Source organism: Sorex fumeus, unplaced genomic scaffold (assembly GCF_029834395.1).
Source record: "Sorex fumeus unplaced genomic scaffold, SorFum_2.1 ptg000054l, whole genome shotgun sequence".
Classification (NCBI taxonomy): Eukaryota; Metazoa; Chordata; class Mammalia; order Eulipotyphla; family Soricidae; genus Sorex; species Sorex fumeus.
Genome location: NW_026606111.1, coordinates 25,983,124 through 26,006,409, shown reverse-complemented (window position 1 = coordinate 26,006,409; position 23,286 = coordinate 25,983,124). Strand labels below are relative to the sequence as shown.

Sequence of the window (23,286 nt, the reverse complement as noted above, 5' to 3'; positions counted from 1 at the left end):
GCCAGCTTCCAAGCCATGGAGCAATCCTCCTGGCCCTTATCTTTACTATCCTTGGATGTTAGTCTCCATTATGCTACTTTATATTCCTCAAATGAGTACAGTCATTCTATGTCTGTCTCTTGGGACTGTTTAATGCAGCCACTGATCTACCAACACCCTTCCTCCTGACTTCCCTCTTGCTACAGCATATATCTCATCATGCTTTGGTGTGTGCTGTCTCCGAAGACCCCCTGCTGGTGTCAGAACCAATCAAGTGCCTCGTGGTTCCATTTTTCCCTTTCTCCTCACTACCCATTGTTACATTTCCCATTGCCAAATTGTTCTGTCATGGATAAAATTTGGTTTTTAGATTTCCAACCATCTCCCATACTTCTTTCCTTTAGAGAAGCACATCTCATTGGACACAGTGTCCTGGAGAGTTTCTCTCCTTTGTTTGCTAGCTTTACCTTTTGTGTATTTTTCTCTATTGCTCTCTCTCTCTCTCTCTCTCTCTCTCTCATAGGAAATCAGTTCACAGTTACCAAACTCTGTGCCACAAGCCTAGGTGCCCTACCTGCCATTTTTTTCCTTAGTATCTCATTCCTGTCTCAATCCTGCTGACAGGGTGTGGTAAGGACTCCTTCCTACCACCCCCTGTCGGTTTGGGTGAGTTTGTATGGGACATCCCCATGTAGCAATGCATTCAAGCTTTTGTCCCAAAGCTGAATATACCCCAGCATGTACTGGCCCTTGCACCCTCTGTGGGTGTGTGGGATTTACCTCCCTCTGTGCAGTGTCCAATAGGGACTGCCGATAAGAGTGGGCAGCTTGATGGGAGGGCATGCCCCATGTGACACTGGTGCTTTCCTAGGTTCTTTTGACTAAGGACTTTCTCTGTGCCTCAGAATATCTGGCAGGTTTCACTGAATTGAGCTCCCATATGACCCAACAATTTCACTTCTTGGCATCTACCCCAAGGGCACCAAAACTCTGTTTAGAAAAGACATTTGCACTCCAATATTCATTGCAACCGTATTTACAACAGCTCAAATCTGGAAAAAAACCAATTGTCCAAAAAACAGAAGACTGTGTAAAGAAGTTATGGTACATGTACACAATGAAATACTACTCAGCTGTAAGGAAAGATGTTATTATGCAATTTGCTGCTATGTGGATGGATCTAGAGAGTATTATGCGAGTGAAGTTAGAAAGAGAGAGACAGATACAGAATGATTTCTCTCATATGTGGGATAGAAAGAAGCATCGTGAAAAAAGTAACAAATGACCGAAGGCAATAGAACTGGAGACTTGGTCCACAGAACTGGCTTACCAATGGAAGGAGTTGAGGGGACGAGGAGGGATCCTTGAGACAATGGTGGAGGAAGCCAGCTCTAGATCTGGGGCAGAAGGATCTTGGCTCCAGCTTCCCAAGATGCGTACTTACCCCAGCAGGGCTGCTCCTTCCCTGTTGGTGGAAAGGGCGTGGCTCAGCCTGAGGATGCAGACTGTTTCTTAGCTGTTCTACTCAATGCATCTTCGTGACTCTGGAAATTGACAGAGAAGGGGGCACACTTTCTATCTTCTCCCAGGATTTGTGAGTCGTATACAGGTTATGATCTGACTTCATTTTTTAAAATTTTTCTACTGTTTTATTTATTTATTTTAAATTGAATCACCATGAATTACACTTGCAAAGCTTTCAGCCATACAATGATCGAACACCCACCCCTCCACCAGTGTATATTTTCCACCACCAATATCCCCAGTTTCCCTACCACCCCCCACCTGTCCACCCCTCCCCCTGACTTTATGGCAGACAGTTTCCCTCTTTCTCTCTACTTATGGGAATTATAGTTTGCAGTATAGATAATGAGAGGACATCATATTTGGTCCTTTATCTACTTTCAGCACAAATCTCCCATCCCAGGTGATCTCTCCAAACGTCATTGACTGGTATTCCCTTCTCTATCCCAGCTGCCTTCTCCCCCAGCTCACAAGGCAGACTTCCAACCATGGAGCAATCTTCCTGGCCGTGTCTCTACTGTCCTTGGGTATTAGTCTCATATTATGATATTTTATATTCCACAAATGACCGACTTCAGTTTTTTGCTCTTCGGAGTCATTGCACACTTTTTCTCCAACTGAAAAGTTGTGGAATTTCCCTGTCCTGCAAATTTGTCAGCACCAGTTTCCTATTCCTCAGGTGATGTGCAGCATTTAGTTTGTTTTTACTTGAGCCCATGGTCTCACACATACATGATAACTTTAGCTACATGCCCAATCTTTATGGTAACATTTTGTGTGTGTGTGTGTGTGTGTGTGTGTGTGTGTGTGTGTAGGGGTCTTATACCACACACAGTGTGCTCCAAGCTCACTCGTGACTCTGCTCAGGGATCATTCTTGGCTCTGTGCTCAAGGAATCATATGCAGCATTGAGGATCAAACAGAAGTTGGCTACATGAAAAGCCTTTCCTCTCTACTATTTATTTTTTTAATTAATTAATTTTTTGCTTTTTGGGTCCACCTGACAATGCTTAGGGGTTACTCCTGGCTCTGCACTCAGGAATTACCTCTGGCAGTGCTCGGAGTACCATATGGGATGCAGGATATTGAACCAAGGTTGACTGTGTGCAAGGAAGACGCCCTATCACTGTACTATCGCTCCAGTCCTCTCTACTATTTCCTTGGCTCCCATGTGAGCAGTTTTAAGCAATCCAGTCATTTTTTTAAGGCATATACATTGTGTCTCTAGACCTAATTCTCCTGTATAGTCAATATATTATAGTATGCTCTATATATAGCTTTTGGGGAAGTTTGTGATTTGGGGGCCATACTCAGCAGTACTTTGGACTTACTCTTGGTTTTGTATTCAGGATCATCCCTGGTGGTACTAGGGATCAAATCTAGATTGACAGCATGCAAGGCATGCCCCCTATGTGCTCTATTTTTCTCCAGGCCCTATAATTTTTATATGTACTGGGGGTTGGGGAAACCCTGTGGTTTGTCTTTTTGCAAGACTCACTCGATTGTAGTGATTTCGAGTTGTGCATGTATTTGATGATGAGTTTAAAAAGGGAGACCAAAACTGAAAGTGAGAACCCAGAGCTAGCTTTTTAAAAAATTTTAATGTAGGAGTATTGCTATTTATTCAGTCATTGATTAGGCTGACTGAATTGGGCATGAACTCCACCTTACTTTTTTTTATCTTTTTTATAAATTTATTTATTGCATCTCCATAAGAGCAGTTACAAAGCTTTCAAGTTTAAGTCTCTGTTATACAATGATAAAACACCTGTTCCTTCACCAGTGCCCATTTTTCACCACCAAAACCCCCAGTATACCCCCCATCTCACACCCTCCCCCTACCTGTGAGGCAGATGATTTCCACATTACTCTCTCTACTTTGATTACATTAAATATTTTGACACCAGACCTGCCATTATTATTTGGGATTTTACCCCAACATTCAGATCTGCTGAAAAGGCAACCGTAGACAAATTGTTTTCTACTGCTGGTTATGAATAACATGATTTCACACGGCCACAGAAGTGGCCACATGATTTTGGAATTCCAAAATTTTAACAATTAAATCTGGAGGAATTTCTGCCAAAACCTGCTGGGTTCCGAGATTTGTTCCTGAGTCTCTGGGATCATGACCATTAAGCAGCTTGATCAGGAGTCAGAGAAGCCATTCATGGGTGGCGACCCAAGGTCTTGTTGGGGCGGGGAGGAAAGGGCCGGATCCACCCCCATCCCGTGAGACCCCGTGTGTCCCATCACTGCGGGCCCAATCCTGACTGTCCAATGACCTCTGGAGGATGGCAGCCACCGAGCCACCAAGGGGGAGCAGGTGGAGGGATAGCACCCTTTCCCCCCCTGGCATGACCTGGTACCAGTAACCTACTGCAGGAACCAGACACATTTCTGCCAAAAACCACTGGGTTCTGAGATTTGTTTCTGAGTCTCTGAGATTATGGCCATTAAGCAGTTTGATCAGGAACCACAGAGGCCTTGCCTCCAATTATATAGCTGAGCTGGAGGTGGTTTGTGGGTGTGTCTCCCACTACCTAATTTTTGTCCATTTATTTTCTTAGTAAACTTGGCACCAAGTTGTTGGGGTCTGGCCAAAGGCACAGCAGCAATTTTGGGGTATCTAGAAATCTGGAAGCACCATCAGGCTGCTTATGCACTCACCTCACAGGTACAGAGTGACCTGCTAGCAGCACCATACCCCAACAGAGTAAGAGTTCCAAGAGTTTGCATATGCAATTTCTATTCAATTGAGGGGTGAAGTGAGGTTTTGCCTGATGGGATGTGGCAAATGCAGCCCCCAGGAGCATGAAGGGGATGGCTCTGAGAACAAAGAGACGAATCCGCTGACCTGTGAGGATCATTTCTATGCCAACTCCAGCCCACCTCTTTAAAGAACACCCCCAGTCTTGCCGAAGTGATTTGTAGGAGGGTGAATCTTTCAGGAGTGCTGATTGGCCATTTCTTTTACAGATACTACAATTCTGTCCACTCTCAGTATTTATCTTTTTAAATCTATCATCTTAGATATCTCCTGACAGATATTTAATATTTCTATTAAATTTCCATTTATTCTCTCATATTCTTAATTCCAGAAACTCTGTTTTATCTTTTTTATTTTTGGTTTTTGAACCACACACACCTGGCTTGCAAGGCAGGTCTTCTGCATGATATACTATTTCTCTGGCCCCTCTTTTGTCCTTTTAATGTCCCTTTTGTAAGAGAGAAAGCCACCTATCCTCATATTATTAATTAAATATATAATATCTTCCAGGATATATATCATAACCTTAAAATTGCTTTTTTCTCTCTCTGAATTTTATATCTCCCCAGGATTTCTTTTCCTTTTTGTTTGCTGTTTTTGGTTTGTCTTTTTATTCCTGAGGCTCTGATTTAGTGAGGCCCTTAAAATGTGGCCAGACTGATTTGTCACCAGTGGATTTCATTGGAGGGGAGGTACTGGGTGGCTTGTGCTGGGAGATCTACAGAGAGTTTTCCAAGGAACCCTCCAGTGTATCTCTAAAAGCCCGGCAGTTGAGTGGGATGGCTGTGGGTCTCTCTGTTCAGCACGTGATCTCTGAGTGCCATCCTTGTGGGGATGGGAGGGGTTCTGGTTTTCTAGTTTCTAGTTACCCCTTCATTTCACTTTTGGGGATTCCAAGGCTTCTATTTTCAAACCCTTTCTGCACCCCATAAAATGGGGGCTTTCTAGGGTCCTCCACTCCAGAATAAAGATCTACCTCAAGGGCTCAGATATCTTTTTTTTTTGTAATTTTTTTCCCTTTATTTTATTTTATTTTTTTTTTACAGTTGTAGATTTACAATTTTTTGTGCTTTGGTTTCAATTATACAATGATCAGATACCCATTCCTCCACCAGTGCCCATTTTCCACCACCATGGATAATATCCCTCCCACCCCCATCCCCCCATCCCCCCTGTCTCTGTGGCAGGGCAATCCCCTGTGTTCTCTCTCTCCTTTTGGGTGTTGAAGGGCTCAGATATCTTTTGTCCTACTTTGCACCTTCTACAATTTTGTGGTTTTTATCCCTCCTTTCCTTCTATTTGTCATAGTGTATTTATGCTGTTTAGATTCTCTTTGCCCTTATTTATGTATCTTAAGTACTATCACATATTGCCGCAGATGAATGCATTAGATAGATGGATGGATGGACTAGATGGATGAGACAGGTAGATGGATGAATTAGATAGATGGGTGAACGGATGGGTGAGTGAGAAGGATGATAGATTTATATAGATAAATGGCTGTTGCGAACTGCTCTGGATTCTTGTGAGCAGTATTAGATGAGCATGCTGTGGTTCTTTTATTTGACATCCCTTCATTTTACAGCTCATGGAAGTATGTCTCCACAGTCTGCAGCTGGCACACCAGCTTCCAAGAACACCCACCTTCTATAAGCAACCCTGATTGCTGTCCCTCTTCTTATCCTCCTCATCACCCTACTCTCCATTTGCCACTTACCACATCTGTCTTCTCCACACCACACCAATCTCTTCCTTATTCTCTACTTTCACCCAAGCTCTAGCAGGCACTTCTACACAGTGAGATGGGTTTATATATGCCTTACATATCTCCACCCCTTAGTTTAGTTTTGGCTATATGATTGGTTAAACTCTATGAGCTAATCCAGTTGGTTATGCCAATCAGAGTGTGTAAACAAATAAGGGTATGGTGGGATAACCAATCAGATTGCTCGTGCATTTTTAAGGGGTTGTTAAATGCTATAATCTGTCCTCATGCAAATAAGATTTGTAGGATGACTAATTGTATCACATATGTAACTTTGTATTCATCAGAAGTCTGGCTGCTCCTTCTTTATTCTGGTTCTCTCCTCATTTTCTCAGTAACAGCTGGATGGAGATAGATGAATTAGTTGGATGGATTAGAAGGATGGATGGATAGATGAAATGAATGGATGGATTAGATAAATGGATGAATAAAAGGATTATATGTACACATATTTAGAATAGAAGGATTGGAGTGATAGCACAGCGGTAGGGTGTTTTCCTTGCATGCAGCCAGCCTGGCCGAGCCGAGTTCGATTCCTCCGTCCCTCTCGGAGAGCCCGGCAAGCTACCGAGAGTATTCAACCTGCATGGCAAAGCCTGGCAAGTACTGAGAGTATTCAATATGCCAAACACAGTAACAAGAAGTCTCACAATGGAGACATTACTGGGCCCGCTCGAGCAAATCGATGAATAATGGAAGGACAGTGACAGTGACAATGTAGATGGATTAAATATACCCATATCCTCTCTGTCTGTACTGGGCTCGCATAGTCATTTTGCAGTCTGACTTGCTATCTATTCTCTTTTATTCCTTACATCAGTTGAGAACATCCATTTTGTAATGAGAGAAGCTGAAGCCTAGAGGGGTTGAGTCTCCTAACAAAGTTGCAGGTGTGGTCAAACTGGGCATATCACATGTTCATCTTTCTTTTCATTTCAGTTTTTTTTTCTGTGTCTCTTTTCATGTTCATTTGACTGTAACTTTAGGCTGAACCCCTTACATACTGGGGAAAGCTGAGTATTTCTATGGAAAGCTCCCCACACTTCCTGGCTCTGGTGCACTATTGAAGAGGTCATTCCTGGTTTCCATCACTGGAAAGTCAGTTCAGGGTCAATGCCCAGACAGTCTGCTGAAAGCAGGCAATCTGGTGCTTCCCAGAGTATCCCCGGAGCCCTGAGTTCTGTGGCTCTTGTTCCTTCTCAAGTACCCAGACCACCAATCTCCCCACGCTTCTCTGCCGCTCCCTATGACTTAAGAGCAGGGAACTGGTCTGCCCACCCATTCCCTCAGGCAGGCCTGGCTTTTAACTCATTATCCACAAAACCCCAAAAAGAATTGGGGGGTGGACTGCAGACCCAGATAAAGAATCACATTTCAGGGGCTAGAGCAATAGCACAATAGCAGGGAATTTGCCTTGCACGTGGATGACCTGGCTTTGATTCCTGGCATCCCATATGGTTCTTTGAGTCCACCAGAAGTGTTCCCAGAGTGTAGCGCCAGGAGTAAGCCCTGAGCAATGCTGGATGTGTCCCCCAAACCAAACAAACTAGAAAAACAACATAGCTCACAACACTTCCCTCTAAAGGCTGAAGAGTGAGTGCCAATTCCATTAGTCCTCCTATCCAAAAGATGCATGCCTTCCTTAAAAAATACAGTACTCCAAAATCAAGTTGCCATTGTAGCTCCTTTGCCAGCAGCTTGCCTCTATCCTGCTGAATTCCCAGTTTTCATGTCTCGGGGAAGTTGGAAGTCTACCCCATTCTGACCCTTGACTGCATTATCTTGCTTCACCTGCCTTGACCCAGTATGTGAAAAATACTCAGCATCTTTCCTGGCTTTTACGGGAAACTCAACCACACCTAGCACCTCATAACTTCTGTGGTATTTCTTGAAGATATGGTTTCTCCGGGTGTAGTCAGGATGCGGGTCACAGGCACAGAGCATATCACCCCAGTATCTCTCCCTGTGGCCCCACTCTTGAATTATTCTTCTAGCTGGTCCCTTCCCCATCTCCAAGTCCATTAATTCTCGATAATTTTGATTTATCTGCATACCTTCTTCACTTTTGCTAAATATGAGTTCTGTAATTCTTATCCAGTTGTCCACTGCTCTCCAGTCTCAATGCGAGAGAGAAATTTTTGCACCCCACCCTTATTCTCTCCTTCCTTCCTTCCTTCCTTCCTTCCTTCCTTCCTTCCTTCCTTCCTTCCCTCCTTCCCCATCCTTCCCCTTCCTTCCTTCCTTCCTTCCTTCCTTCCTTCCTTCCTTCCTTCCTTCCTTCTCTCTCTCTCTCTCTCTCTCTCTCTCTCTCTCTCTCTCTCTCTTGTTGGGTCATACCTGGTGATGTTCAGGGGTTATTCCTAGCTCTGCACACAGGAATTACTCCTAGTGGTGCTTGGGGGACCATATGGGATGCCGGGGAATGAACCTGGGTTGACTGCATGCAAGGCAAACACCTTACCCTCTGGCCCCTCTAACCCCATTTTCAAAGGAGAAGTTAAGCCAACTGGCATATTCTGGTGGATATCATTAGTTCAAGGGTGTGGTTTGGTCCAATTCCAGCCAATGTGCCAAGAGAGATATTGACAAGTGTTTCTAGGGAAGAAACTGGTTCTCCGTGGAAGCCCCCTGCAGAGCTCTCCCTGTGTTAGATGTTACTAGGGGAGTGGATGTAGCATCTGTACTGTGGTCATGAAGCTGCCCTAATGATTGCATCAGGTCTTGGATGACATCATTGGGCTGTTGAGTCAAACTTCTCTAACTAGAGTTCTTGCCAAGGAATGCTCTTCTGTTTTTAAGCCATTTTGAGTTATTTATTTTTCTTTATTTGAGATACCATGACTCACAGTACTGTAGTGATAGGATTTCATGCATACAACACTCCAACACCACACCCTTCTTCAGAGTTAGAAGCTCTGGTGTTCTGTTGATATGCAGCCTTCATATCAATTATCTCTCCACAATTCCAGTTAAGAGATCTTATTTTAATTTCATTGATATAAAAAGAAACTTGAGATTTAAGAGGGTTATAGAATAAGCAAATATTTTAGTAGCGGTGATAAGGAAAACCTCTACTACTCATCAGTTAACTTGTGTAACTTTATTTTGTTTTATTTCAATTCTTTTTGCTTTTTTTTTTCGGTCACACCCAGTGATGCACAGGGGTTACTTCTGGTTCATGCACTCAGGAATTACTCTTGGTGGTGCTTGGGGGACCGTAAGGGATGCTAGGATTCGAATCTGGGTCGACTGTGTGCAAGGCAAATGTCCTATCTACTATGTTATCGCTCCAGCCCCTCATGTAACATTATTATCAAATATATTTACATATCTATACATCTTTGTACAAAGATATAAAATTATTCATAATTCTACTACTGAGGGATCATTACTAGTGGTATTATCTCCAGTATTTTATAAATCATTTTATTTATTTGCTTATTCATTTTTTCAAAATAAGATTTTTTTCTTCCTGTTTTTTTATAATCTACAATTTTGTAACAACTACATAAAAGAACAGACAGTTCTGTCATGGTCTTCTATAAGCTCCTTTTTATTGGTTGCATTGTCTATTCTATGGTGTGGATCCAGGATACATTTAAGGAAGAATTTTTTTTAATTTAAGACTTATTATAGTTAATATAATGTTTACAATGATGTTGGCATTTATGGTCTTGGTGGACAGTAACATAACTTCACCTCCTCCATAGGACCCAAGAACATCCCAGTCCCCAACCAATGCCTTTTTGTCACGCCCTATCCACCTATATAATCTTTTATTTAATTGAATATTGAGTTTATCTCTACTTATCTTCATACAGAGAATAGTTTTGTCTTTAATTTTAAAAGATCCCTGCTTATGTAGTTTAAACTAAAATCTGACCCATTGAATCAGAGCCTTGGGTTGAAGGAACGGAAGTTGGGAGAGTCAAGAGATCTGACAGTTCCGTCTCTCTTACCTGATTAATTAGGTCAGCCTTTTGCTGCCTTGACTTCTTCTTTGGCAAGCTAGTGTGATCATAAGCCTTGCACCTACCATGAGTCTCAAATTTTTCCAGGAGCGTTTCTTTGCTTCTCAAGGAATGGAATCTTTATTTGTTTATTTATTTATTGCTTTCAGGGTCACACCTACCGATGCACAGGGGTTACTCCTGGCTCATGTACTCAAGAATTACTCCTGGAAGTGCTTGGGGGATCATATGGGATGCTGGTTGGTCACATGCAAGGCAAACACCCTACCTGCTGTGCTATCGCTCTGGCCCCAAGGAATGGAATCTTCATCTTTAAAATGTCTTTGCTTTGAACAACCCAAATTTGCACAACCTAGATGTTGGAAGCAATGACTTACAGGATGATGGAATACAAATTTCTAATGAGGCTTTCAGACATCCAAATTGTAATATTAAGAGACTTAGGTTGGAATGCTGTGGTTTGACCTCTGTCTGCTGTAAGGATTATGCCTCTACTCTTAGCAGCAACCAAAAGTTGGTAGAAATAAATCTGGCACAGAATACCTTAGGGCATGAAGGAATGATGAAGTTGCATGCAGTTTTGAAGTCTCCTGATTGTAAACTACAAGTTCTAGAGTTGTGCAAAGAAGCATTTGATAAGGAAGTCCTGAAACTGCTAGAGGATGTGAAAGTTAGCAATCCACACCTAGTCATTAACCTGATTGTAATGATCCTAATGGAGATGGCTCCTGGTGGCAGTGTTTCTGATTTTCAAGGAAAGTAAACATCTTGGAGTGAGAAGACTAGGGCTCTTAGCTTCAGATACTATGATCAGATATATTAAATTTGACTTTCGTTAGATATAGGTTAGCCATTTCTTTATAAAATAGTCTACATCATATGAGGGTTGAGAGGCAAAAATAAAATGAAAAACAAACAAACAAAAAAGGTTTTTGCTTTTTCCTTCCTACCTCTACCCCAAACTGATAATCCGGAGCAACCATTTACCATCCTATTGAGAGAGGGTAATGTTTTTTCTAAAATACTTTTAAAATTTGATTAACGAACCATCATTTACAATGTCATGGATAGTTGAATTTTAGGCATAAAATATTTCAGTATCAATTCCACCACCAGTGTCAAATCCCCGCCACCAGTGTTCCCATACTCCATTCTCCCCCTCCTCCCCACTGCCTGCCACCTTGACAGGCACATCACAGTTTAAGTCTCATGTTTTCAGTGTTGTTGAGTCTGTGGTTTGGTTGTATGGCTATACCACTCCCCCATGTCACAAGTAAAACCAAAGTCCCACCCCCTGTTCCCCCCATTACTTCCTTTTCTCATCTTCTTTCTCCCCTTGGTTTCTCTCCTGAGAGATGGTACTTTTTGCCTCTTAGTAGCTATGATCATAGCACATGCACATCTGCATTCTTCAGCTTTGCAGAGCAAGCATTTCGTCAGATGGTAGAATTTAAAACCTATATAAGACCACAGAGATTATTTAGCCCATTACTCCACCCTCACAATATAGGAGGGTCATGATTTGACCAATGTCACTGAGTTGATGGAAGAGTTAGTACCAAGGCCAGAAAGTCTGTGACCAGTTGATTAATTTCTTTTACTCTGGGACAGGCTGCCTGTAACAGTCTTGTGACCATCACTTCTGAGCTGTGTGACCTGGGAAACTTAGGTAATATCCCTAAGATTCAGTTTCCTTAGCTATAAAAGGGGAATGGCACTCAAGTACTCATAATACTTTCTGAGACTATTGTAAATGAGATGACAGGGATAGCACTTGAGCAAGAATAGTTCACTGAGCTATATTAGCTCTGATTGGTGTGGGTGGTTTTTTTTTTTTTATTTTTAACAGCAGTACACTCTCCCTTGTCCAGCACACAGCTATTTTGTGTTGGATCCCAACTCTTTACTAGCAACTGACAGAGATTACACTTTAAATAAGGAATTTGCATTTGGGACACTCCCCCAACTCCCATCTCCATAAGCTTCTCCTTTTGGTGGTACCCTTCATAAATAACATTTTTATGAAAAGAGTAGAACGTGCAACCTCTGGTCTCAGGCAGAAATTCCCAAGTCACATAGTCCCAGCTATGTCATCATCTTCAGGAATGCTTGTACAAGACTTAGAAAGAGACCTTAGACTAATGCTTTAAGCACTTAGAATTTTTGAAACTATGAATTTATTTTCTTAAGCCCTAGCATCTTGGTTGCAAAAAGACCTTTAGGGCCCAGGGATGTAGTTCAATGGTCAAGTGCTTTCTTTTCAGATAAAAGGTCTTCATTTAGTACCCGGCACCATCTCACATGCTAAGTTTGATCCCAATAGCCATTTATGATCCCTTGTACCACAAAAAAGTGTGCAATTTCTGGTGCACTACAGCTAGAGGTGTGAGAACAAAACAAATATAAAATGTGCAATCCCTGATGAGTACTTCCACCCTGATTATCACATGACAAAAAAAAAAGGGGGGAACTATGAGTATAGTCTATCTATATCTCTATCTATATCTCTATCTCTCTCCCTGGACATGAATATACATCCATGGACATGAATATACTTAGATCTAAAAATATATTTCAATAAAGCTGGCTTTAGTTCATTTACACTTTAGCTATCATTGCAGGATGGACCTGTTAGAAGTCAATGCCCTTATTCCAGAAGCTTCCAAGGCTAAGCACCTGCCTCAACAATGGTCTTCTGAGAGAAGGAAAAGAGGATGAATTCAAATGGCCATCACAGAGTCAAAGGGCTTGAGGGAACCCAAATCTCCTTTTCTTAGGGCAGATTGTGCTAAAACTTTGTCCTCTTTAAAAGGATTTGGGCAATAAGTTTTATTACTTAAGAAAGATCAATTTTATTTATTTACCATGTTGATACCAGCACTATTTTTCCCCCATCTGGTGGCTTCATTAAGAAAACTTTGCCTTCTTGGATAGATGAAGACAAACTTAAGTCTAATATGAAATTTTGGTAATGAGAACCATTTTTGTTGGTACAGACAGATGTGACACCCAAGTGTTAGCCACAGGTGTTATACCACTGGTGTCCAGGTGTTCAGAAAATAATTTACTTATTTACTTGGGATTTTAGTGCCCAGGGGTATAATACTTGGCCCTATGCTCATGGATTGCTTCTGGAAGGGCTTGGCGGGATGGGGTGGGGGTGGGAGTATATATAGTACCAGAAATCAAACTTGGGTCAGATAAATGCTGGTTTGGCATCATGAGCTCTCCAGGTTGGCTGAGTGCAGTTTGGAGTTACGTGAGTGTCTGTTCAGCCCTGAGGTTGAGGTAGACACAGCCCTTAGTAAAAGCATCTACTGGACCCTGAACCCTTTTTCTGTCTCTTCTTCCTCCTCCTTCTCTGCCTTCTTCCTCATCCACTTCTTTCTCAAAGGAAACCAATTTAATTAAAGACCCAACATGAAGAACAGTCAAACTTACCCAGTCTCACATAAAAGAACACAAAAATATCAGGTTATTGAGATGAACCAGTGCCATTTACTTCCTGTTAAATCAGTAAAAAGTTTGGATTCCAAAAAACTATATTCCCCCAGTTTTACTATTTGAGATGATTGCTTTTTTTCTTACTAATAAGACTTTGCATTTATATTCAGAAAAACTTAGGGTGGGTAATATTTTAATTTTCCATGCTTAATGACTGTCCAAGTTGTGACCTAAACTTTAATTAGCCTTAAATGATGTGTTTAGTCTTGGCTGACTTGGCTCATTGCTCATCTCCAGGAGTAATCCCCTGTGATGGCCACATTGTCACAGAATGAATATTTGGTCTTGTAGGATATCCTTGGAAATAATACCCCAGAATGGGATGAATGAAATGAACACTAAGAGTCCTTGCTCCACATCACAAAGTAAATAAGTAAACAAAAAAAGGCAGAAAGATGGTGAGAGAGAAAACATCTGTTTAGTAGTACAAACGGATTTATCACAGAGAAAGCAATGGGACTGAGGGGTGAACTGTGATCCTTTCCTTGTGTGAGAACCTTCCTTCCCCATGCAGTCCCTGCAATGCTGACAAACGCCAAAATGTTTCTGTTCTCACACATACAACTTGAGTATCCTGAGTAGGCCTGCTTGAATGCCCCATCACACAGCAGGTGTTGGGCTTTACACTTTAAAATATGGTCCGGAGTATTCATCTGTGTTAGCATATCTTCTGCACACAGTTTCACCTAAACAGTGAAGTTCATAGACCCTCTTTTTTTTGTTTCCTTTGTCCAAAGTCAAACATGTATTCGTTCAGATCGGCCAATATGAGCCCTGGACTGGCCCCACTGCTTCAGGTCTGGGACAAAGAGACGATGTTATAGTCTGGTTTCTATGGCAACAGAGGAGGGGCGATGAAAACCGAAATGTTGGAAACACTCATTCTGACAATTGTGACATAATTCAGGTTATTACAAGGACGGAATTACCAAAGAAGCAGAAGTGTCATTACCTTGCAGCTCATGTTAGCAAAAAAAAAAAAAAAAAAAAAAAGAATCTACATAGCATATTTCTCTGCTAAAGAGGAAGGAAAAAAGAAACACATACACAGAAATACACACACATGCGCGTATGTGCATGCACACGTGCGTGCGTGCACACACACACACACACACACACACACACACACTGCGATTTCTGCATGTAAAATGTGTGTGTTCTTTAAAAGCCAGTGGTTGGCTGGTTTTCCGGACATGATGTGGTTGCAGCTGTCATCGTAATGGAAATTCACTGCTGTAGCTATGGTAAATCGAGTTTTCTGCCTGTGCTGAATGCATTAGTCTAATGAGATGTTTGCAACCGGAGAGCTGGACTGCTGGAGGCTAACTGTGAGCTCCTCACTCCCGAGTGGAAGATTAGCTTCTGCAGTACTTGGTTTGCATGTCCTGAAAGTCTTCTCTCTTCTGAAGCAGCACTCCTGGCCGGGCGGAGAACCTGCAAGGGCTCTGGTGAACAAACTGTAGGTAAGAGGGACGCACAACTGCAGGGTGTGCCGTTGACATGGGCACTTTCCTCTCTGATAGGTTCCCCCACCAACGCAGCTTTTCTGGGGTACACAACTACTTCTCTGGAAATGCCCGAGTGTCTTGCAGGAAGCTCCCAAAGCTAGCAGGTCACTTCACTGTCCCCTGATTCTGTGACAATGTTTGATTTCTTAACCATCTCTCACAGGGGAATATAGAGCAGAAAATGGTGTAGTTTATACATTTTAGGGTGTCAATACATTCACGACTTTTCAACTGTGTACTGGAGTAGGTAGAAAGTAATTCCCCTACCATTATAGGAGTTCAAACAATGCATGAGCTACATTTGGGCAGGATGATTTTATTTTTGTCTTGATTTGTTTCTTACTTAAAAATAATATTGTTTGCCTTGGGATAAAAGGATTTTCCTAATGTTGATTAAAATTGGTATGTTGTGAGTATGTGGGTTGATTTGACATGCCTATTGGTTTTTCTGAGTAAACTAGCATAGGTGAAGAGAAGGCTATAGATAGAGTGACGGTTCTTGGCAGGTTTTGGGGGAAAGCAACTGATGCTGGAGTGAGAAGAGCAGTTTTCCCAAGTTCAAATCCTTCTCAGGGTGAGTGGTCAGTGCCTGCCAGCAGCTCCTCACGTTCTTCTGTGCCAGCAGTAGCCTCACCAGGTTGCTGGTTGAGGTGGACAGGACAGTGCCCATGGATGAGGTGCTACTGGCCCATAAGTGTTGCCAGATTGTTGCGGTGCAAAGCCACGGGTCTTCCTAGTAACCATGGAGTGGGGCAGTGGGTACTGTCTCTGGAGCCTGGATCGACACCTGAGAGGGTTCAAGATGAGTGGCTTCCCGACACCGGGGCTGTTTGGTTGGTCCCAGACCCCCTTGGCGCATGAGAACAAAACTCAGGGGTTTGCAAATCAAGCCAGTGGGTTAGTCTCTCTGTATTTTCCCCTTTTCAACCCAATAGTTTTTTCTGAAGAGCAAGAGACAAAGTGGCTTTTCCTTCTGCTCCAGACTGTTTTACTTATAAAGCGAAATACTTGGAGTGAAAGCAGAAATATCACTAATAAGGAATTTACTGGGAGGTGAACAATTTCAGAGTGCAGAGTTGTGCAGGTGGTATTGCTTGGTGGAGTGAGCCTGGAACGAGGGGGGGGTGACGATTACCTAGAGAAGTGGAGTGATCATCTGAATTCCAAGAAAACAAGTATGTCACACTGGCAGTTTTAGGGAAGTGGTTTGTTGGCTTCAAAATCTTTACCTTTGAGACATATTTATGACAGATTTTTTAAAAAATGGAAATGTGCTTTCTTGAGCTTTTAAAATCCTGCCTGTGGAAGGGTGCTGCAAGATTTTGATAAATTTCTCCATCTGCTGGATTTGCAGAATTATAAGAAAAGTGCAAATTCTTTAAGAAAACTTACTTTTCATATTAAGCATGCTTAAATTTCTTCTCTGTACCACCAAAATTACTATTGTTTGCTGGAAAAAAAACAGTCAGTGAACAAGAGTAGAAAGAAAAGTAAACATAAGAGAACAGAGAGAATTGTGCTGGGTCTTTCTGAATTGGGGGGGAGTGTTTTTGAGACACGTGAAATAGCAACAGTTTCACTTTCTGAATCCTGATTTCTGGGGCTCCCCTCTGCCTCCAGGACTCCCTGCCAGCAGCAGGTGAGGCAAATAGACCAGCTGCTAGAAACTAAGCCCCCTCAAGTACTGTCAATATTGCTGCCTGGACTTTCTAACTGAATTTTTAAAAAATAATGATTTTACAAGGAAGATTTGCTTATGACGAAAATCCAAGTGATGTCCCCATAGAGCTTCTAGAGAATCTGAATTTTCCCAACTCAAAATGATGTGCAATGAACATCGCAAACAGATTGTGTTCAATCTTTTATAAGGTGGTAGCTTTGGTCTGTATGGGAATCCTAATTTGGGGTTTCCAGTTGTTCAGCGAGTTGTAGGACTGCACCCAGATGGTCCCTTAAATCCAAACAAGGACAGCTCTGAAAGAAAGAACTTGTATGTAAATTAGGCTTAGGGAGTTGATTTTTGTTTTATAAGTCTGTTTTTCAGTGTGTGTGCATGTGTGTGTGTGTGTGTGTGTGTGTGTGTGTGTGTATGTGTGAGAGAGAGAGAGAGAGAGAGAGAGAGAGAGAGGTCACACATACACTCGTCCCTTACACCACCATAGAATAGCCTTGGGTCCAGGCAAGGTGGGGGAGATTCTAGGGGTTTGCCCCCAAATCCTGGGAGAGCCCTGCAGGGACACTGTACCCCTGAAAGCCTCAGCATCACCCTGGACTGGGTGTGCTTGCCACAACCCACATCTCCCAAAAGAAACAGGAGGTGCCGCTGGCCCTCACTGTGTATCAGGGCTGGGGGTCAGGGGAGCTGTACGATCCCAAGCACCCCCAGTTTCCTTCTTTGTCATTTCTCTCCCAGTGGACCTTCCCTCCTCTTTCATTCTCAAGTGGTGAGGGGGAGAAGGGGCAGGAAATGAGAAAAGACTCTCTTCAGTCTAATTACAAAGGTGCGGAAAATGGGATGGAACATTTGGGAAAGTGAAGCTGGCCCTTTCCGGGAGCCACCGGTCCTTAATTTTGGTGGGCAAACCTGATGTTTTTGGGCAGGAGCTCAGCTTAAGTACCTCTCTGTACACATTCCTTCTTAATCCTGTGATCTCCCAAAAGGCTGCTTTGAGATGAACACATTTTTAATGTTTTTGCTGCTTTCAAAGGCTGACAGGTGTGTGTGGTAGGGGAGTGGTGGTGTTTATAAACAGCCCACAGGAGAAAAATCAAATGGCTTGGTACATACATAATGTAACAGAAGCCAGCATTGGGCCTAGTAAATTGCTCTAAATTTTAATTAATGAGTCACCAAAGTCACTACCAGCCTTAACAATTAGCCCTTTATCAATAAGGTGATAATTAACTTTCTTTGGAATTAGCAATTTCTCAGCTGCCCAAGTACCTGGAATGCTGCCTATTTTTAACAATTGGTCTTTTTCAAACCTATTAGATTTGGATTTGAGCACCCACTGTGACACTTCCCATTGCAGTTCAAAAACCACCATTCTATGAGCACCCAAATCGTCGTAAAATTTTCACAAATCAAGGAGTGGCTTGAAATGTTTGGATGGCATTTAAATCTGTCATTTTCTCGTCTTCATTTTCCTTTTCTAGCCACCCCATCCTGTCTTTGCAAGCCGTCCGCACTCTTATCCCGGCTATAAATACCTGCTAGAATCTCCTTATCAAATCTCTGCTGCGGATCCTGAGTTTGTGGGTGCGCACAGAACAGATTCGAGGGTTTTGGCTGCAGGCCCAATGAGGTTCTAAGTGTGTTTCACTATTGTTGCCTTGATCTTGTTTCGGTTCTCATTAGGGTGCTGATCTTTAATATTTCTGTAAACCTTCACCAGCAGTTTGTCAGACAACGAGTTTCAGAACGAAACTCGGAGAGAAGTTGCAGGAGGGCTAGTTGGAAGATGTTTCCAACAGATGGAAATTTGACTTCTTCCTACCCACGGGTCTAAATGTCTGCAGGGGTGTAAATACATGGGCCATTTCAAAGCAACCCACTCCAGGAGGAATGGTCTCAGGCACAGTATCAGGGTCTTCATCTGTGTACACACATGCTGATACGTCCACATGGCCCTGTCTGCACACACACACCTCCACAGAGGCAAGCACATGGCAGGCTGCTTCAGCAGCTGTGTTGGCTATTGAAGGCCCCAGACTGTTTCTTCTGAAGTCTGCCTTTCTTTCCTTTTCCCAGGATTCAGTCTGCTCTAGCTTTGGTGGGCCCCAACTTTTTTTTAATTTAATTTTTTAAAATTAAGTCATCGTGAGATATGGTTACAAAGTTGATCATGATTGTGTTTCAGTCACACAATGTTCCAACACCTATCCCTTCACTAGTACACATTTTCTACCACCAATGTCCCCAGTTTCGTTGTCCCCCCGCCCCCCTCCAGTCTGCCTCTATGGCAAGCTCTTTTCATCTCTCTCTCTCTCTCTCCCTCCTCTCTCTCTTTCTCTCTCTCTCTCACTCTCTCCTCCTCTCCTTCTTTCCTCTGGACATTATGATTTGCACTACAGGTACTGAACGTTATCACACACTTTACCTACTTTCAGCATGCAATTCTTGTTCAGAGTGATCATTTTTAACTTATCAGTGTCATAATGGCCCCTTTTCTATCCTAACTGTCCTCCTCCCGACACTGCTCCCCCCCTCTCCCCCACACACACCCTGCCATAAGCCCTAACTTGAAGCAAGCTTTCAAGTATGGGCCAATACTCCTGGTCTTTGTTTCTAATGTCTTTGGGTAATAGTCTCATACTGTGGTTTTCTTATTTTTCATATCGGGGGGGGGGGGGGCAGGGGCCACTCTCTGTTAGCCAAGAGACCTGGCTGTGTGCAGCTGGCAGCAGTGACACAGGCAGGCACAGTGCAGCCTTCAGGAGGGAGGGCTGGAGAGGAGCAGTGAGCGGGACGTGTGCATTCTGGAATAAATCAGCACTTCCTCATCAGGAGAGGCACGGGGCTGCCGTGAGGAGCTGAAACATCGCTGACTCCTTGCAATACTTACTTTGTGGACTGCTATTTTAGGATGGAAAGGAATTTTTTTAACGAGTGGCAGTCCTCACTTTGTATTATGCTCAAAAGTTATTCCTCTGCGTCTCTGTGACATGGTGAAATATTGGGAGTTGACTCTGAGCCCCAACACGCAGTCTCCCCTGGGCTGGGGATTTCTGTTCGGCCAGCTGTCTTTGCAGAGAATGAGGTGACACCAACTCTTCCTTCCGTGCCCACTGGCAAGGTTCATTCTCCCTGTGTGTTTATTTGTGGAAGGCAGATGTGTATGGGTTTCATTTCGTTTTTTGGCAGGGGTGTTAACGATCCCTTGAACAGCCCTCAGGCCCAGTGTTGCTGATTTTCAGGAATGGTGGCTGTGCCTATGACCAGGCTGAGTCACCATTTGAGGAAGGGGCTGGGTGGGACCACTGTAGCCTTACTTTTCCCATGAGCTGAATGATAGAGAAATGGAATTGGCTTTTAGGAGAAGACTATTGTGTCAGAGTCTGTCTTATGTCAAGGTCTGACTCGAAAGGGGGTGACACTGTCCCATAACCCCCTCGATGGTGATGCTGATTTTGGGAGCTGGTTATTCGGTAACAGTGGTCTTTATCTGTTATCTTTCTCTGTGCTTATCATTACTGGGCAAATGCCCTTTGCTGGAGAGAGAATACAGGGATTAAGGCACTAGCCTTGTACACAACCTACCAAGGTTATCTATCCCTGGTACCTCATATGGTCCCCCAAATCCTGCCAGAAATGATTCTTGAGCATAGAGCCAGAAATAAGCCCTGAACACAGCTGGGTGTGGCCCCTCCCAAACAAAAGGAAACAAAATAAATAGAATAAAAGGTAAATAACAAGCAAACTACAGGAACAGAAGAGATAGTGCAGGGGTTAAGCTGCTTGCCTTGCATGCAGTCAGTCCTGGTTCAAATCTCTGGTACCACATATTTTCCACAAAGGTATTGTCAGGAAGTCACGTTTGAGCACTAAGTCAGAAAGAGCTCCTGAGCACCTCCAGGTGTGGCCCATAAAACAAATGAAATTTAAAAAAATGAAAAAAAATCAGAGCAAACACTCAGTCTTTTGAAACAGAACCATGGACTTGAGAGTAATAGTAAAGAAATAGGCATCCTTCATGAGGATGGGGGCCGAGTGAGTGGGACATTTGCATTCTGGAATAAGGGCAGAGTTGGACAGAGCACCCTCATTGGGTTCCAGTGCAACTGAGGCCAAGTGGCACTGGACAGAGAGATCCTGGGATCAAACTTGGCAATAGGAGCTCATGCCACCCCCATTCCAACGAGGGTCTGAGCCTCACTTTCCCTCCTTAATCCCCCAGACAGTGGGGGAAGAGTTCACTCATAGCCAAGAGTCATGGGGGAGGATCCTTCAACAGATGGAAGGAAAGATTTTTTTCTTTCTCTTTGTTGCATTAGTTCACAAGTCATTTGGGGACACACTCTCTCTGATGAGAAAACCAGGAGTGAACACTGAGGGGTGTGCTTTACCCTGGTGTCTGGAGCCAGACCCTGAACCTTCTGCACTAGACCCATGTTAACACTCGTGGCAGCCACGTTGAGTTCTGGCCTCAAACACAGCCTGGGAGCCAGTCTGAAGTTGGCTGCCCAACTTCAATTCTGTTTTGACAGGCAGCTGTGGAGGAAGGAAAAAGAAGAACTTCAGAGTGCAGAGAAAAGCACATTGGAATTGTGTGTGTGTGTGTGTGTGTGTGCGTGCACGCGCACGTGCACACACATGCACAACTCTGGAGTGTTCATTTACACTTTTGGTTTAGGATCTAGGATTTGGAGGTCACATAAGTTAAAAATAATTTCTTAAAGGCATTTATCCAGATCCCAAGTCAGTAGGAATCATTCTTATTCTTTGAAGCCCTCTGAGCAGAGAGAATGACCTCTTCATAGTCCTTGAGGATATTGTATCCTTACTAGAGGGAACTTAACTCTGATACTAGGACTCAAATGATGAAAGTATTAAGACATGTTTATCCCAAGTTGCATAACAGAGAGTTGTCAGTGATGCTATCCACTGTGGGAATAGGTCTGTGTCACTTTTCAGTCTTGATAAACCTGTGGTTTTATTGGTTGGTTCCTGGTAACTGCTACTGTGGGTGCTGCTAACGCAGTTTGCCTGGAGATTTGGAGATGAAGGGAGGTGAGTCTAATACTTTTTGTGCATCCCCCCCCACCATACTGAAAGTTCTCCCTTTCAGAAACTAAAAGGTGCTTCAGCACATTTGGTTACATCAGTTTTCAGATCTCATTTGCAAAGACATTTCTGGTGGAAGTTGTAGAGAACTTTACATTGTGTCATATAAATTATAAGCAAAGCATAACAACAGTGGGTGAGGAAAAAGAACTTCAGATGCTTGGAATCACTGATGCGTAGTGAACATAGAAGTCCTATCTTAATGTTCAACGTGGTTGCTTTCAAGTATTTACTGTAAATGACAAGGGGAGACTTTTTGGTGGGACTGCATGATGCTTGATGTGCAGATCGTTCAGAACTTCCCTGGGAGAAGTCATTATATGACTGTGTGTTTTAGATCAGGTGAATATAAATTCTCTCCAAGGAATTAAGGTTAGAAACTTGAATTGGAGTTTGATGTGTGGAGGCCAGTGACAGAGGAGGATATAGAGAATTGATCTTTTCTTTCTCTTGCTGGCCTTTTAAGTTAGATGTTATTTGACACGGACTCAGTGGAGAGTTCAGTAAGGAAAATGCACATTCAGAAAAATGGGTCTTCCCAAATGGGTCTTCCCCAGTTTCCTGAAGCAGCCAAACTCCATGTGCAAAGAAACAGAGGTTTAATTTTTTTTCGTTTTCTCCTTACTCCTTATGTAAACACTATGGTTTACAAAGTTATTCACGATGATTTGTTACAGAAATTCAATGCACCAACACAAATCCCACCATCATTGCACCTTCCCACCAGAATTCTCTCCAATTTTCCCAGCCACCCACCCCTTAAGCCTGCTCCCATAGCAGGCCCTTGATAATTTATTTTATATCGCTTGTTATAATTTGCTACAAGAATGATAAAAAATGTTTCCTAAGAAGGAAGTTAATGAAGATTGTGTGTCTCCCCATGGAGCTATTAAGCCCTTGTGTGAGAGATCACTAAGATGTTGTTACAAGTTAAACCTTCTATGTTGATATTTTGTTAATTGAGAGTGGATGTCTTCTATATTACATTTTATTCAATCTGGTGTGCTACTCCTGGTTTATCAGTGTTGTAGAGTTTGAACTCTCATGCCAGGGGTGGAACCCCTGGTGTTGCTCCAGGAAGCCCAAACATTTTAACAGGGTAATAGAGCTGGAATTAAATTTTTAACTGGATTGAAGTTTGGGGTGTGTATGTGATTTCCAGGGCTTCTGGAAGTACAGAGAGATGAAGGGAAGTAGCCCATCCTTGACTCCATGAAAGCCTGGAGATTTCAGTCACAAAGCCCACACATCTAAGTTTTTCAACAGATTAATTTCTGGATGAGGCTCATTCTGAGCAGTGGAGTCTGTTTGTGAGCATGATGGTGATTGTGGAGTATTGAGGATTTCAGTTGCTAGGGCTCTGTTTGGACAGGTGCTGGGATCACCTGTACTTCTCCTCGGTGCCCTGAATGACTCAGCCTTGTGCATGGTCCAGAAGAATCTCTGCAACTTGATAATCTCTTTTGAGATTTACTAGGAAT

The 23,286-nt window shown here is 42.9% G+C and overlaps 1 protein-coding gene across 1 annotated transcript in view; it reads left to right on the top strand.

Annotated features, from left to right (window-relative positions):
- The first annotated feature begins 14,905 nt into the window (after window positions 1-14,905).
- The window catches only part of SCML4 (Scm polycomb group protein like 4), a 115,396-nt gene continuing 107,015 nt past the window's right edge, over window positions 14,906-23,286 (top strand). The window contains exon 1 of the mRNA XM_056125330.1: window positions 14,906-14,976. The gene's annotated coding sequence lies outside the window, so the exon portion shown is untranslated. The remainder of the gene's footprint in view (window positions 14,977-23,286) is intronic.